We start from the raw sequence: 16343 nt of genomic DNA, 5'->3' as shown, positions 1-16343 counted from the left end.
ACCGACACCGTGAAAACTTCGACAACTAAAACTAATATTGCTATATGAAGAAACTAGAGAAAGAAGGAAATGAAGAGGTAAGAAAGATGATTTGTGAATGAATGAATGAAAATGGGGTGAGAAAGACCCCTATTTATACTAGTTGTAAGATATTAAAATAATGTAAATTTATCTCCTTTTGCCCATGCTTTCTAACTTTTCAACTCTTGCTAGTAAATATGTCTTTGTCAAATATTTACAAGTCTTGCATGAATAGTTTTATAGGTGTTCTAATATGACTTTGTGAATATAGTTGGTGAGAAATGTGTGAAAGTTTGATTTTTCTACTATTTCATGACATATGATCGTGTAGAATATTAATAGTAAAATAAAATATATTTCTTTTATAAAATGAAAGGATAAGTATAATAATAATAATAATAATAATAATAATAATAATAATAATAACAAGGGTAATTATTTAATACATTTATTAACTTAAGGTTATTTTATTTACTATTAGTTTGTAGAGTAAGATAGTGATATTCAAATCAAATAACATCAAATAATATAATAAAAAAATAATAATAATAATATGGATAATTAATTAACTTAATATTAAGTATTTAAATGACTAATTTCAAAGTTTAGTTTGTAGAATAAAACGATGATATTCAAATTGAATTATAATATTAATAATAAAATAAAGAGTAATTAGTTGATAAATTAATTAATATGGCGGCTAGTTTCAATGTTTAGTTTGTAATAATTAGCGATGTTAATGTCTCAATTATAATCATATATATTATTTAAGGTATGGAAAATTAGGATGTTACATTCACCGACTGTGAGACTCGATATTCTATGCTTGAGAAGACTTGTTGCGCGTTGGCTTGGGCTGTTAAGCGTCTACGTCAGTATATGTTGAATCATACCACTTGGTTGATATCCAAAATGGATCCAATCAAGTATATATTTGAGAAGCCTGCTTTTATTGGGAGAATTTCCCATTGGCAGATGTTGTTACCAGAGTATGATATCGAATATCGATCTCAGAAAGCAATCAAAGGTAGTATCTTGGCTGACCATTTGGCTCACCAACCAATTGAAGATTACCAGTCAGTGCAATATGATTTTCCTGATGAAGAGATCTTGTACTTGAAAATGAAAGATTGTGATGAACCATTCCTTGAAGAAGGGCCAGAACCTGGTTCCCGTTGGGGCATGGTATTTGACGGAGCTGTTAATCAATATGGTAATGGCATTGGGGCAGTGATTATTACTCCTCAAGGCACGCATTTTCCATTTACAGCTAGATTGACTTTCAAATGTACAAACAACATGGAAGAATATGTGGCATGCATTATGAGGCTCGAAGAGGCCATTGATCTCAGAATCAAGCATTTGGATGTCTTTGGAGATTCAACTTTGGTGGTGAATCAGATCAAAGGTGAATGGGAGACGAAGCAACCCGGTTTAATACCATATAGAGATTATTCAAGGAGGATTTTAACTTTCTTTACAAAGGTTGAGTTTCATCATATCCCTCGAGATGAAAACCGGATGGCAGATGCTCTTGCAACATTGACTTCGATGATTGTAGTAAAGTATTGGAATGAGGTTCCTAATTTGACTGTGATGCGTCTTGATAGGCCAGCTCATGTGTTCGCTGTTGAAGAGGTCAAAGATGAGAAGTTGTGGTATTACGACATCAAATGTTTCCTTCAAAGTCAGATTTACCCGTCTGGGGCATCTTTGAAAGATAAGAAAAGTTTGAGAAGATTAGCCGGCAACTTCTACCTGAATGGTGAGGTATTGTACAAGAGAAACTTCAACATGGTTCTGCTCAGATGCGTGGATAGACACGGAGCAGACTTGTTGATGACTGAAGTGCATGAAGGCTCCTTTAGTACTCATTCCAATGGACATGCAATGGAGAAGAAGATGTTGCGAGCAGGTTACTATTGGCTGACAATGGAATCTGACTGTTGCAAATTTGTGAAGAAATACCACAAGTGTCAAATATATGCGGATAAGATTCATGTTCCTCTGACACTGTTGAACGTTATTTCTTCCCCATGGCATTTCTCCATGTGGGGAATTGATATGATTGGCATGATTGAGCCCAAAGCGTCGAATGGACATCGTTTCATTTTGGTGGCTATTGACTACTTCACAAAATGGGTTGAAGCGGAATCATATGCAAATGTAACCAAGCAAGTTGTTGTGAGGTTTATCAAGAATCAGATTATATGTCGTTATGGTGTGCCAAGTAAGATCATCACTGATAATGGATCGAACTTGAATAACAATATGATGGAAGCTCTTTACAAAGACTTCAAGATTGCACATCATAATTCTTCTCCCTACAGACCCAAGATGAATGGGGCTGTTGAAGCTGCAAATAAGAACATTAAGAAGATTATTCAGAAGATGGTTGTGACATATAAGGATTGACATGAGATGCTCCTATTTGCTTTGCATGGGTATCGTACATCCATCCACACTTCAACAGGTGCAACCCCTTTCTCTCTTGTATATGGTATGGAAGCAGTGCTCCCTGTAGAGGGTGAGATTCCTTCATTACGTGTGCTCATGGAAGCCAAGTTGACTGAGGATGAATGGTGTCAGACCAGGTTTGATCAGTTGAATTTGATAGAAGAGAAGAGATTAAATGCCATGTGTCATGGTCAGTTATATCAGCAGAGGGTGAAGAAAGCTTTTGATAAGAAGGTCAGACCTTGTGTATTCAGAGAAGGTGACCTTGTGCTCAAGAAGGTTTTGTCGTTTAAACCAGATTCAAGGGGCAAATGGACTCCTAATTATGAAGCCCCATATGTTGTTAAGAGAGCCTTTTCAGGCGGTGCATTGATTCTTACAACTATGGATGGTGAAGAGTTCACTCGTCCTGTGAACGCAGATGCAGTCAAGAAATACTTCGCCTAAAAAGAAAAGAACAACTCGCTAAGTTGAAAACCCGAAAGGGAGGCTTAGTCAAAAAAGGAGCGTCTCGATGGATTGAAAACCCGAAAGGGCGATCCAGGAAAAAATTAGAGACATAAAACAGAAAAATTTCCCGATAAGTTGAGTACCCCACACTGGGGCAACTTATGCAAAAATTAGGGATTATGGCAAGTAACTACATTCTGCTGATCTTCGGTTTTGAAGACTTATCTTGAGCATATTGTCAGACTTTGGTTCACTATCTCCAGCAGTCGCCAAAAGCACAGTGGATATCAAGAGTTGGTAGAAGGATTAGCGGTCAATTGTATTCAATGTAACCCTTTTCCATGTAAATTACCATTTTCAACTTTGTAAAGATCTTTGAAGTCTTGTCATTTACAGACTACCATTCTATTAAATAAAGTTGAGCCTTTATCCAATTGCTTCTACTCTTATTTATTTCAGCCAATAGTTTTAAATTCTATTATGATCATTTTTGAAATTAAAATTTTTTAATCAAAATTATTTTCTTAAACATATAAAAGCAAGAATTTTTCAAAGGCAGTTTTAAAAGCAATATCAACAGCATTTCGAAAAACAGCAAGTCCTAAGTGCAGAGCATTAATGGTTCCCCTAAGCAGATAACCCTTTGGGTATCCTTAGCCAAGATTGTTGGTCCAGTTCCCCTACGGAGTGTTTGATCCCCAACGGAGGTTCTGTACTTTACCCAGCTGAGTTGGTTGATTTAGTCCCAGATAGAGTTTGTGTGTTCCTCAGTAGGGTTGATTTTCTGTTTTGATCTTCAACAGAGTAAGGTCGATTTCCCCGGTAGATCGCGTTGGTTTTGAAGGAGAAGAGCGATCCAAAACGCAGCGGAATTTAAAATTTCTCCTTTAGTGATCCTTACGAATGGGCATGATCAGTGATAGAATTGTTACCTCTTGTGGCGATTGTAACCTTTGATGCAGATCTATGGAGCGGTCATGAACGTTGAACGATGAAAACGCCTCTACTCAATCCACACGAACGGATTCCTTCAATCTCAGTGCTAGCTGCTACGAATGAAGGCTTTGAGAGAGAGAGAGAGAGAGAAACGAAATTACAACTGCAAAAATGCTTCTACAAAAGGGTTCTATTTATATAACCACTTGTGTGGGCTGCAAGCTAAAAATCCCACTCAAGTGTATGTGGCCCATATCTTATAATATGCCAAAATCACTTAAGCGCGTGGTACCTTACCATATTTCGTATTCTACTTAAGTACACCATACCTTACGATGTTATATAATTCACTTAAGTGCACTGTACACTATGGTATTCCTTAGTTACTCTATCTCTCATCAATCCGTCCTTTTGTGTGCGACCCTGTAGGTTTTCGCGGCATTGGCAATTATATTAAATCACGTATTTAACATAATAAACAGTAAGTGGTATCTAGCAAGACATCATTGCTACCCAAGACACGAAAATGTCATGTGATCTGACAAATCCTTTTGTGATAATACTTATGTGTACAATTACCCTTTTGCCCTTATGTCTATATTGAACACAAGGCATAGACCGTGTCATCCTTGTCCAGTTCAATATTGGGCCCATAGACATTTACCCTGTTACGCAGGATGGGAAAATTCCATCTAGGTCACTCATGTCCCTTAGCATGCTTCGTGGAGTACCCATCAACTGTCTTTATGGTCATCTAGTTACGGACAATGTTTAATCAGCAATAAGGCACTCAACTCTACATCTAGGGTTCATAGTGGTTTCAGGTCAAAGGGTGGTATACGCCATTATCACCATGAGAATAACTTATGACACTTTGCATAAAATTTTATATAGTATTCTCATAGCGGGTCAATCCAATATAAATATTAATCTTACTATTCATACCTATGTTTAAGACTTGATAACTCCTTATCCATGATCCATGAGATGTGATCATCAGTCTATATACATAGTAGTCTTAATGCTTTAATGTTATCCCACTTCACAATAAAGCTCGACTATGGATACTTTAAGAATAGTGTCCTTATGTTTAATGTGATCTCATGATTAAGTCACACTTGATACATTAAACAGACTATCTATTCTAGGGACTTTATTAGACAAACATAATAAAGAAAAAGCCTTTTATTATTAATAAATAATTCGATACAAGTACCAAAAGTATTGGCCTCTAGGGCTTACACCAACAATCTCTCACTAGCACTAGAGCCAATCAGGCATACCCCTAATGCCCATAGATCTAGTATGGCCATCATGCTTCTGCTGCGCAAGAGGCTTTGTCAGTGGGTCACCAATATTGTCAAGTGTAGGTACTCTTCATATTTTCACATCTCCTCTATCTATTATCTCTCGAATAAGGTGATAACGCCTAAGTATGGGTTTGGATCGTTGGTGAGATCTAGGTTCCTTAGCTTGTGCGATAGCACCATTGTTATCACAATAGAGACCAATGGGATCCACAATGCTAGGAACTATGCCAAGTTCACTAATGAACTTTTTGATCCAAACAGCTTCCTTTGTTGCACTTGAGGCAGCTGTAGCGGGAAATTCATGATCATTAAGCTATTGACAAGCTAGAGATCAATTAACAAGAGTCGCCACCGCGCTTTTATTGTTTCCAAGGGAAAAGGGAAAAAGTACGAACAAAACCCAATTGGTAAGAAGTTTTCAAATAAAAACTAATAAAAGTCAAAGATCACAGGTAAGGGGGTTGGTTACACAGAGGGAAGGTGTTAGCACCAAAAGTGTCTTAGGTACTCCTAGGGAGCCCTTTTTGTGTGCATATGTATTTTGTACAAAGTGAGGTTTACAAACAAATAGAATGGGGGGATGAGAAAAGAATTTATTAATTATATTTTTGTGTTTGACAAGACCTTCGGTCTTGTGCCTACGTACCAACATATAAATGAGGGATCAAAACCTCGTAGTTCGTGCTATAAATTTCAAAGTAAGTATGTTGGTTTTAACAAAAATTAAGATTGAAAGGCACAAAGGCCTAAAAATGGTTTGAATGAGTTAGTTCTTTTTGGCTTTTTAAAAGTTTAAGTCAAGTATAGTTAAGTTTATTTACAAATTTGATTTAAGAAAATAAGTTTGAAAATGCAATGGCATAAGGCCAAAGTTTCTACTTTTTTGAAAGTGGTCAAAGTTTAGAACAAAATAGTTCACACAAAGAAGGTTTTGAAAATGGAGGGAGAGATTTGAAATTAAATAAATGGGGAGAAGATGAAGAGACTACCCTATGCACAAAATTTAAAAGTTTAAAGTTGAAAAGATCTGACCAAATGGGAGCCATCCAAAAGACAAGTATGTCAATAGAAACCCAGGATTCCCTTGGACTTTTAGAATCAAGCAACACAAATGCACAATTATATCAATCTTGAAGAGCAAAGGCATCAAATAAAGATGGCCTCATTCAAGCTTATCCACTTCAATGATTTTCTTCAAAATATCCCATATAACAGATGAATTCCATAAGTCATAGGTTCAACATAACAGCTTCATAATGATCAATGTTGCAGATGAATTTGGAGGGATCTAGAATGATGTATCAGATGAATTCAAATTGCAAGTTCTTGGTTCTTCAACAAATTGGCATTGGCAAGTCCATTAGCAAAGGAATGTTGCCTAAGTTCTAAGTCCAATTGGGCAAGATCAAACCAACAGTTCACTCAAAAGTCTTTTAGGGTTTTTGTTATTATTATGTACATTAATGGTCAAAGACCAAGCAAACAAGCAAACAAACATAATATCACACAATATGGTCCAAGTGAACAAAGTGAAAATTACATTAACATAAACAATTAGAATGATATGTACAATGGCAAATGATAATAGAATACTAAAAGTAAATTGCATCAAAGTAAATACTTGAAGTTAAAAGTTAATGGTTAGCAAGTTAGTAGTTAGTTTTGTTTTGCTTTTGATTTCAAGACATTCTTTGGAGAACACTCAACCCACTTGCCACAAGCATGGATCCTTGAACCAAAACATCTTCCAAAGGAAGGAAAGAAGGCCAAGTTTCCACACAATACCATGGAAGATGGGAGACTTACAATCTCACTAACTAGAATTCTTATGCCTTTTATGTCACAAATTTAGCGCTATGTTAAGCAATCGTAATTGGACTTATGTAGAAGTCACAACTATTTGAGGCCGGGCAATAAACTTTTGGAGTTAATGCATGTTGGAGACATAGTATTAAGAACTATGCTCATTAAACATACCACACACAAAAATATGCAAAAGGTGTGGCCTAATCTCATCCATACTCATGTTAATCTTTCAATCAACTAGCATTAGGACTTTGAGATGTCATTGGCCAAATGGAAATGAATGGATGAAGAAGGGGAATTAGATGAAGAGGGAAAGGGATGAATAAGATCACAAATTGGTCAAAGGAGGACTTTTACCAAATTAATATTATTCATTCATTTTGGGAGATGGAATGTACATCCCATCAATCCCCTAAATCCAATAATATTAACTTGACAAAGTCAAATCAACCTTGACCAAGGCCCAACAACAAATAAGAAACTCAATTAAGTCAATACAAATGGTCAACACAATTAAAGTAGCATTTATTCAATTAAAAATATTTTAAAAATGCATGAAATTCAAATATGTTTTGTCCAAATCCTAAAATATCATCAAAACACCAAATAAATGGCCATGAGATTTATCATAGGTCAAACAAGGTCAAAGGACCTTGGATAAAGAAATTCATAATTTTTGGACACTTAAAAATATTTTTAAACAATTAAAAACAAATGAAAAATCAATTAATTCATGAAAAATATTAATAATGATCCAAAAAATAATTTTAATTCAGAATATTAAAGATAAAAATATTTGAATATTTTTGGTGAAAGTCCCATATTTTTTGGATCAATATTAAATTTATTATGAATTATTGAAGAAAATGGAATTAAAATGAAATTTCAGAAATTCAAAAATACGTGGACCATCAGATCTCCCTCATTAATTGAGGTGGTAGATCTGATGATCCACAATGCGCGCTCCATGTGTTCCTTAGTCAAACGTGTTGTACACATGGTATTCACAAGGCACGACTAAGATTAAAACGTGGAACATGGATCACACGATTCAGACTCAAGACACATCATCACCGGAGCCAGAGCTCCGGTTGTCTTCTTCGGTGAGTTTCACCGGACTGGTCAACATGAACCATCACCAAAATTACAAACAGAGACATGATTTTAAAGAGAAAACATCACTGAGCAAGAATATCACCTCCAATTCATCCAATTCCAAATATATTGAGACATTTGTGGAATTGAAAAATGAGGTTCATGATCTGAGGTGCTTCGATTTGGCCTCAAAGCAACTCAATCTTCTTGCCTACATTGGTAGGACTTCATACAACACAAGAATCAATGGAATTGAGCAAGAATCAAGGAGAATCGAAGAGTTTAAAATTTCTGCAAATTACCTTCAATGGAGGTCTGAGCTTGCTAGATCTTGATCTGAATCGTGCTTGGCTTCACTTCACTTGCTTGCAGGAAGGGGATGGAAAGGTTTAGAAGTCATGGACTCCTGGAGAATTGAATTCCAAAATAGTGGAGATTCAAGCTCAAATTCAAATGAATTTATCAAGGTTATCCTCTTAGAATGAAGGGTTTTCAATGGGGATTCAAAGCTGGCGCAGGTGTGTGTGATTTCTGAGCATAAGGGCCGCAATTTATAGGGAAATCAAATGATATTTGCACACTCTTTCCACTTTCCAAATTTGGTGAAATGATTATGCCATGCTGCATGGGCGCGCCTAGGCCCATGGAATGATGGTTTGAAAGTCCAAATGAATGATCAGATGCTTTGGAGATGGATTGGATTGTAAGGTACATGTGCATTGTCACTTGAAGTTTGATCCATGCCAAATGATATCAGTCTGTTTAAGCCATGCGCAGCCTATGCGTTTCAAGTCCAAAATGGATGAATTTAAGCTCTTTGGAAAGGTGAGATCAAGAGGAACAAGTTTGATGTTGAATACTGTTTCATTTGGAGCTTGGAACTTGGAGATATTTGAGGTGGAAGTTTAGAAAAATTTAACATATCAAAACTTTTCTAAGTGTCAAGCCATATGTGTCAATATTCCACATTGCTTAACTTTTTATGGGAGCGTCAAATGAGAAAAGTGTCTTCATCAAAGTTGTAACTCTATCAAAGACTTTTAAAATGGTAACCAATTTCATGTCATTTGGATTTGAAATGATAGAGTTATGCATTTTTGAAGTTTGGAAAAATCACTTGATCAATGATATAGGTCAAAAGTGACCTATAATGTAGCCTCATATCACATGCTCAAAAACGTTAAATTAGCTCCCACTCCAAACATCAAAGTTGAATTAGACACGTTGAATTTGATTGTGCAACTTGGAAATCTTTCATATCTTAAAAATTGAGCAAGTTATGGCCTTGGGAAATTGACTTTCAAATTAGGGTTTAGACAAAATGACCTATAATGTTTCAACATAGAAAATCATTTTACAAGCAAAACTAGCTCTAGGTATCAACATGAAAGTTGTTTATAATGTCATTCAGAGTAAGTTTTCTATTAGAATCATTTTCATATGGTGAAAATTGTAGGAGATAGGGTCTAGGGAGATCCAGTTTTGATCAAATGAATTCATCTTGCTAACCACCATCAACAACTTGCTAACTTCCAATTCTCTTGACTTTCTTGGCTCATGGTAGATTATATATGCATAAGATGATGAAATTTTGAAGTTTCCCTTGAGAAATTTGATCAATTGGTGAGATAGCTTGTTGGAGAAGTTACTCAAGATACCTAGCCAAATTAGGGTTCCCAAGGCAAATCACCTTCAAACTCTTGAAGCAAACTTGATCAATATAACATGTAGAAGAAATTAGGACTCATATATGATGTTTGTAATCAATCTTGCATCAGTTCTTGGTTGTACTCTTTGTTCATGAGGGTCTCAAACCCTAGATGTGATCAATGAATCAAGGAGATCATGCCCCTACCTACAAAAGAGTTATATAGATACAAAGACATATTTTTGGTATTTTGGCTAGTGAAATGATAATATACAAGTATGATATAATCTCAAAGTGCTTGGTTATCTCTCCTAAAACAAACCCAATGAAGAGGGGTAAGGAGGATACCAAGGTATGATCCCAATGCTAATGCTTATGATAGAATGCATGAGGGATCTTAGGGTCAAAATTGGGGTCTTACAGCAGCAATATACTCGGCCTCGGTTGTAGAATCAACAACTGTATCTTGCTTTGAACTTTTCTAACTCACAGCGCCACCGTTTAAGCAAAACACATAACCAGATTGCGATCTAAAGTCATCCTTATCTGTCTGGAAGCTAGCATCGGTGTATCCAATTACAGCCATCTCTTCCTGACCTCCATATATCAAGAATAAGTCCTTAGTCCTTCTCAAATACTTAAGGATATTCTTGACAGCTACCCAATGAGCATCACCAGGATCAGATTGGTACCTACTCATTACACTTAAAGCATACGAGACATCTGGTCGAGTACATAACATGGCATACATGATAGATCCTATTGCATATACATATGGAATCTTATTCATGCGATCCCTTTCTTCCTTAGTTGAAGGGGATTGTGTTTTTGATAGACACAGGCCATGTTGCATAGGTATGAATCCTTTCTTGGAATCATGCATATTAAAGCGTCTCAGCACTTTGTCTATGTACGTACTCTGTCTTAGGCCAAACAGTTTTTATGATCTATCTCTATAGTTTTTGATTCCTAATACATAGGCCGCTTCACCTAGGTTCTTCATAGAAAAGCATTTCCCCAACCAAGACTTTACTTGTTGTAGGGTAGGGACATCGTTTCCAATAAGTAATATGTCATCTACATATAATACCAGGAAAACGATCATGCTCCCACTAACCTTCTTGTAGACACAAGGCTCATCTTCGTTCTTGATGAATCCATATTGTTTTACTGTTTCATCAAAACAAAGATTCCAGCTTCTGGAAGCTTGCTTCAATCCATAGATTGATCTTTGTAACTTACATATATTTTGGACCTCTTCTGGTATGTCAAATCCTTCAGGTTGTGTCATGTACACATCCTCAAGAAGATTCCAATTAAGAAAAGCAGTTTTGACATCCATCTTCCATATTTCATAATCATGATATGCAGCGATAGCAAGTAAAATCCGAACAGATTTAAGCATTGCAACTGGTGAAAAGGTTTCATCATAGTCAACCCCATGAATTTGTTTATATCCTTTTGAAACCAGTCTTGCCTTATAGGTATGTACCTTACCATCCATGTGAGTCTTCTTTTTGAAGACCCACTTGCATCCTATAGGGTTAACTCCTACAGGAGGCTCTACCAAGGTCCAAACTTGGTTTGTGTACATGGAATCCATTTCAGATTTCATGGCTTCTAGCCACTTCTCAGACTCGGGACCAGTTATGGCCTCTTGGTAGGTCACAGGCTCATCTTAATCCATGAGTAATACATCACCTTGATCAGTTATGAGATATCCATATCTCTCAGGTAGGTGACGTATCCTGCTTGACCTACGTTGGTCTTGTTCTACTTGAGCAGGTTGCTCTTCCACAACTACTTGTGTTTCCTGCTCTAATTCCTCCATAGGTGTATCAATGCTTTGTGATTCTTGAATTTCTTCAAGCTCTACTTTCCTCCCACTGATTCCTTTGGAAATGAAATCCTTTTCTAGGAAAACTCCAGTTCGAGCGACAAACACTTTGCCCTCAGAAGGATTGTAGAAGTAATACCCTCTTGTTTCTTTAGGATACCCCACAAATAAGCATTTGTCAGATTTGGGCTCAAGCTTAGTTGAAATTTGTCGTTTCACATAAACTTCGCAACCCCAAATCTTCATGTAAGACATATGTGGTTTCTTACCACTCAATATCTCATATGGTGTCTTCTCAACCTTTTTGGATGGAACACGGTTAAGTTTGTAAGCTGTTGTCAATAGTGTATGTCCCCAAAAGGAGTTTGGAAGATCGGCGTGACTCATCATGGATCGGACCATGTCTAACAGGGTTCGATTTCTTCTCTCAGATACACCATTCCATTGGGGTGTTCCAGGAGGAGTAAGTTGGGATAGGATCCCACACTCTTTCAGATGGTCATCAAACTCTAGGCTTAAATACTCACCACCTCGATCTGATCAAGGACATATAGTCCATTGTTCATTTGTACAGTAGCATAGAATATATCATTCAAATAAATTAAGCAACAATTGATCTTTATTATAAATGAAAAACCAAACATGTCCAAACAAGAAACAGAAATAATATTCCTGCTAATTGCAGGTACATAATAGCAGTTCTCTAACTGAATTATTAAACCACTAGGTAAAGTCAATACATAAGTTCCTACGGCTAAAGCAACAATCTTTGCTCCATTGCCAACTCGTAGGTCAACTTCACCTTTTGCAGAATCTTTACTCCTTTTTAGCCCATGCACATTGGTACAAATGTGAGAACCGCATCCAGTATCTAATACCCATGATGAAGAAGTAGATAAATTAATTTCAATAACAAAAATACCTGAAGTTGAAGTCTCTACTCCATTCTTCTTATCTTCCAGGTACTTTGGGCAGTTTCTCTTCTAGTGTCCGGTCTTACCGCAATGGAAGCAGGTGCCTTCCTTTGTTAGGCCTCCACTAGGCTCCAAAGCAGCAACAGTGGATTTGGGTTTGGCAACTTCCTTGACTTTCCCTTTATTACCCTGCTTGGTGGGTCTTTTTTTTGTCTCCTTCCATTTCCGATCATCAGAATGGACTTCCCTTTTGACTTCAGATTATGCTCAGCAGTTCTTAACATGGCTAGCAGTTCAGGAAGAGATTTGTCCATATCATTCATATTGAAATTTAGGACAAATTGACTGAATCTATTTGGCAACGGTTGCAAGATCAAATCAGTCGCAAGTTCCTTTCCGAGGGGAAAACCCAACCTCTCAAGGTTTTCCACATACCCAATCATCTTGAGCACATGGGGACCTACAAGGGCTCCCTCGGCTAACTTTCCTTGAAAAAGGGCTTTTGAAACTTCAAACCTTTCATGCCTTGCTTGCTCTTGATAGAGCATCTTCAGGTGTTCGATCATATCGAACGCTGCCATGTTCTCATGTTGCTTTTGCAACTCTGAGTTCATGGTAGCTAGCATGAGACAAGCAATTTCATTGGTATCATTGACATGCTTCTTATAAGCATCTCTTTCTGCCTTAGGTGCAGAACTAGGAGGTTCCTCTTCAGGAACAGGTTTCTCCAAGACATACAACTTTCTATCATGTTTGAGGACAATCCTCAGATTTCGGTGCCAATCCAGAAAATTTGTCCCCGAAAATTTTTCCTTGTCAAGGATTGATCACAAAATGTTGTTAGAGGTGTTTGTTGTCATGGTAATCTACATGAAAATAATGAAAATATAAGTATCAATAACATATTTAATTAGGCCTTTAATTAAATATGCTCCCACTATTTTACTCAAAACAAATGACCCTCACCATTTGATTCGAAAAATCCCGTTGGAAGATTTTCTAGTGGGCTGAGATCCACATTTCACTTTGTTTTAAGTCCGCGTAGGCGGATTACATAAAACTAGGTTATTTAGGTAGGAACTCCTTCTAATTGTATCTAATACAACTCTCAAATATTTTAGTTGGGTAAATAACTCCTTATTCCAATCCATCACATGGATCATTTCCAACTCTTGCTTCTAAACATATATAATCTTATTATAATTTGTTTAGTTAAGTTTGACTCATTGTTTTAGCAATTGGATATTACAATTATCCCATCGCACCTTACTAATATAGAACATGCACCTCGCGTAGGCGAAACCTACATTATCCGATACTAGTCTTGATGAGTGCTAAAACTTGGAAAGCATAAACTTAATATTTAATTTGAGGGAATTTGCAATTATTCTGATCTCACCGGCTTATTTATCATATAAATCGTCTCTCACATGCATCAACATACATTGACATCCATCAACATACATAATGAAATAGTTATGGCCCCTAGCGCAATTGTTCTCCCAAGCCAATGAGAGAACCTAAGCTAACCTAATAACGATCTAAGCTTCTCCAAGCAAGATCTTCAAGGTTGTCCTCCTTTGATATTGAATTCTTCTCTTTCTTCATAACATTACATTACATAAAAGAAACTTGTTTTACATACGGGGGAGTGAGATGAGAAAAAGAAGTTACATTAAGAGATTAAAAGAGAGGCACGACACGCAGGTCGTATTTTAAAAACCCAAAACAAAATAAAGGAAAACTAAGGCCATAACCGATCACCACAAGACAATAATAATAAACACATTATTATTATTGATTTTAATTCTTTTAATTAATTAAAACCAAATTAAATTTCAGCGACCGATCACACCATGCAGAGTTAGCCAGGGGTCTGCTGCCCGGTCAGCGGACGGTTGTTCATTTGAAATCGACGTCGTTTTTCGCACCAACACTTGATACTTTAAAACACAACTCTTACGCAGTCACAACCCTAATCGCATAAATCTTTGACAACACAACCCTTGTGCCGTCATTAACCCTAATGCACCAATTTGTGACCGTCAAACACACCTCGATTGTTGATTCAGTATGATTGATCAACACGTCATTGCTTCACCATACTAATGTCGGATCAAGAAGCAAACGACCATTGATCGCTCAAAGGAAAACAACCATTAAGTGTTTGAATGAACGAAATAGAAACAGTATATCATATATATCGTATTTTGCATCAGGATTACTTATATCATAGATATAACTTGATCGATCTCAATTGCATAACCTATGGACGATCGATGTATCACTGCTTCACCATACTAATGTCGGACTCCGAAGCATAGTCAACATCAATCATCCAAATCGTACACACATGATGCCAAATTTAATTACTCATTTATTCTTTGATTCATTCTGTCTTTTAATCGTATTAATACAGAAAATATAAAAAATAAACAGTTATCAGATGCATGGTTTCGTAAGTGGCTTTGATACCACTGAAGGAGAAGAGCGATCCAAAACGCAGCGAAATTTACAATTTCTCCTTTAGTGATTCTTACGGATGGGCATGATTAGTGATAGAATTGTTACCTCTTGTGGCGATTGTAACCTTTGATGCAGATCTACGGAGCGATCACGAACGTTGAACGATGATAACGCCTCTACTCAGTCCACACGAACGGATTCCTTCAATCTCAGTGCTAGCTGCTACGAATGAAGGCTTTGAGTATGTATGTGTGTGTGTGTGTGTGTGTGTGAGAGAGAGAGAGAGAGAGAAACAAAATTGCAACTGCACAAATGCTTCTACAAATGGGTTCTATTTATAGAACCACTTGTGTGGGTTGCAAGCAAAAAATCCCACTCAAGTGTATGTGGCCCATATCTTATAATATGCCAAAATCACTTAAGCGTGTGGTACCTTACCATATTTCGTATTCTACTTAAGTACTTTGTATCTAACAATATTCTACAATTCACTTAAGTGCACCGTACATTACGGTATTCCTTAGTTACTCTATCTCTCATCAATCCGTCCTTTTGTGTGTGACCCTGTAGGTTTTCGCGACATTGGCAATTATATTAAATCACATATTTAACATAATAAACAGTGAGCGGTATCTAGCAACACATCACTGCTACCCAAGACACGAAAATGTCATGTGATCTGACAAATCCTTTTGTGATAATACTTATGTGTACAATTACCCTTTTGCCCTTATGTCTATATTGAACACAAGGCATAAACTGTGTCATCCTTGTCCAGTTCAATATTGGGCCCATAGACATTTATCCTGTTATGCAGGATGGGCAAATTCCATCTAGGTCACTCATGTCCCTTAGCATGCTTCGTGAAGTACTCATCAATTGTCTTTATGGTCATCCAGTTACGGACAATTTTTGATCAGCAGTAAGGCACTCGACTCTACATCTAGGGTTCATAGTGGTTTCAGGTCGAAGGGTGGTATACACCATTATCACCATGAGAATAACTTATGACACTTTGCATAACATTCTATATAGTATTCTCATAGCGGGTCAATCCAATATAAATATTAATCTTAATATTCATACCTATGTTTAAGACTTGATAACTCCTTATCCATGATCCATGAGATGTAATCATCAGTGTATATACATAATAGTCTTAATGCTTTAATGTTATCCCACTTCACAATAAAGCTCGGTGATAACACTGAAATTTTCCGTATTTTTGACTCCGATTTCACATGCATTCTAGTTGTTTTATTATCATTTTGTTGTGTTATTGCTATGTTTTTCTTTGTTTTCAGGTTTTTACTCTAATCGGATCCCCGATCGAGAAAATGAGCGAAAAAGAGCCAAAAACCCTAATTTTCAGCGTTTTGTACTTGTGGCCTACCCCATGGCTG

Source organism: Lathyrus oleraceus, chromosome 1, assembly GCF_024323335.1.
Source record: "Lathyrus oleraceus cultivar Zhongwan6 chromosome 1, CAAS_Psat_ZW6_1.0, whole genome shotgun sequence".
Classification (NCBI taxonomy): Eukaryota; Viridiplantae; Streptophyta; class Magnoliopsida; order Fabales; family Fabaceae; genus Lathyrus; species Lathyrus oleraceus.
Note: the sequence above shows the minus strand (reverse complement) of the source record.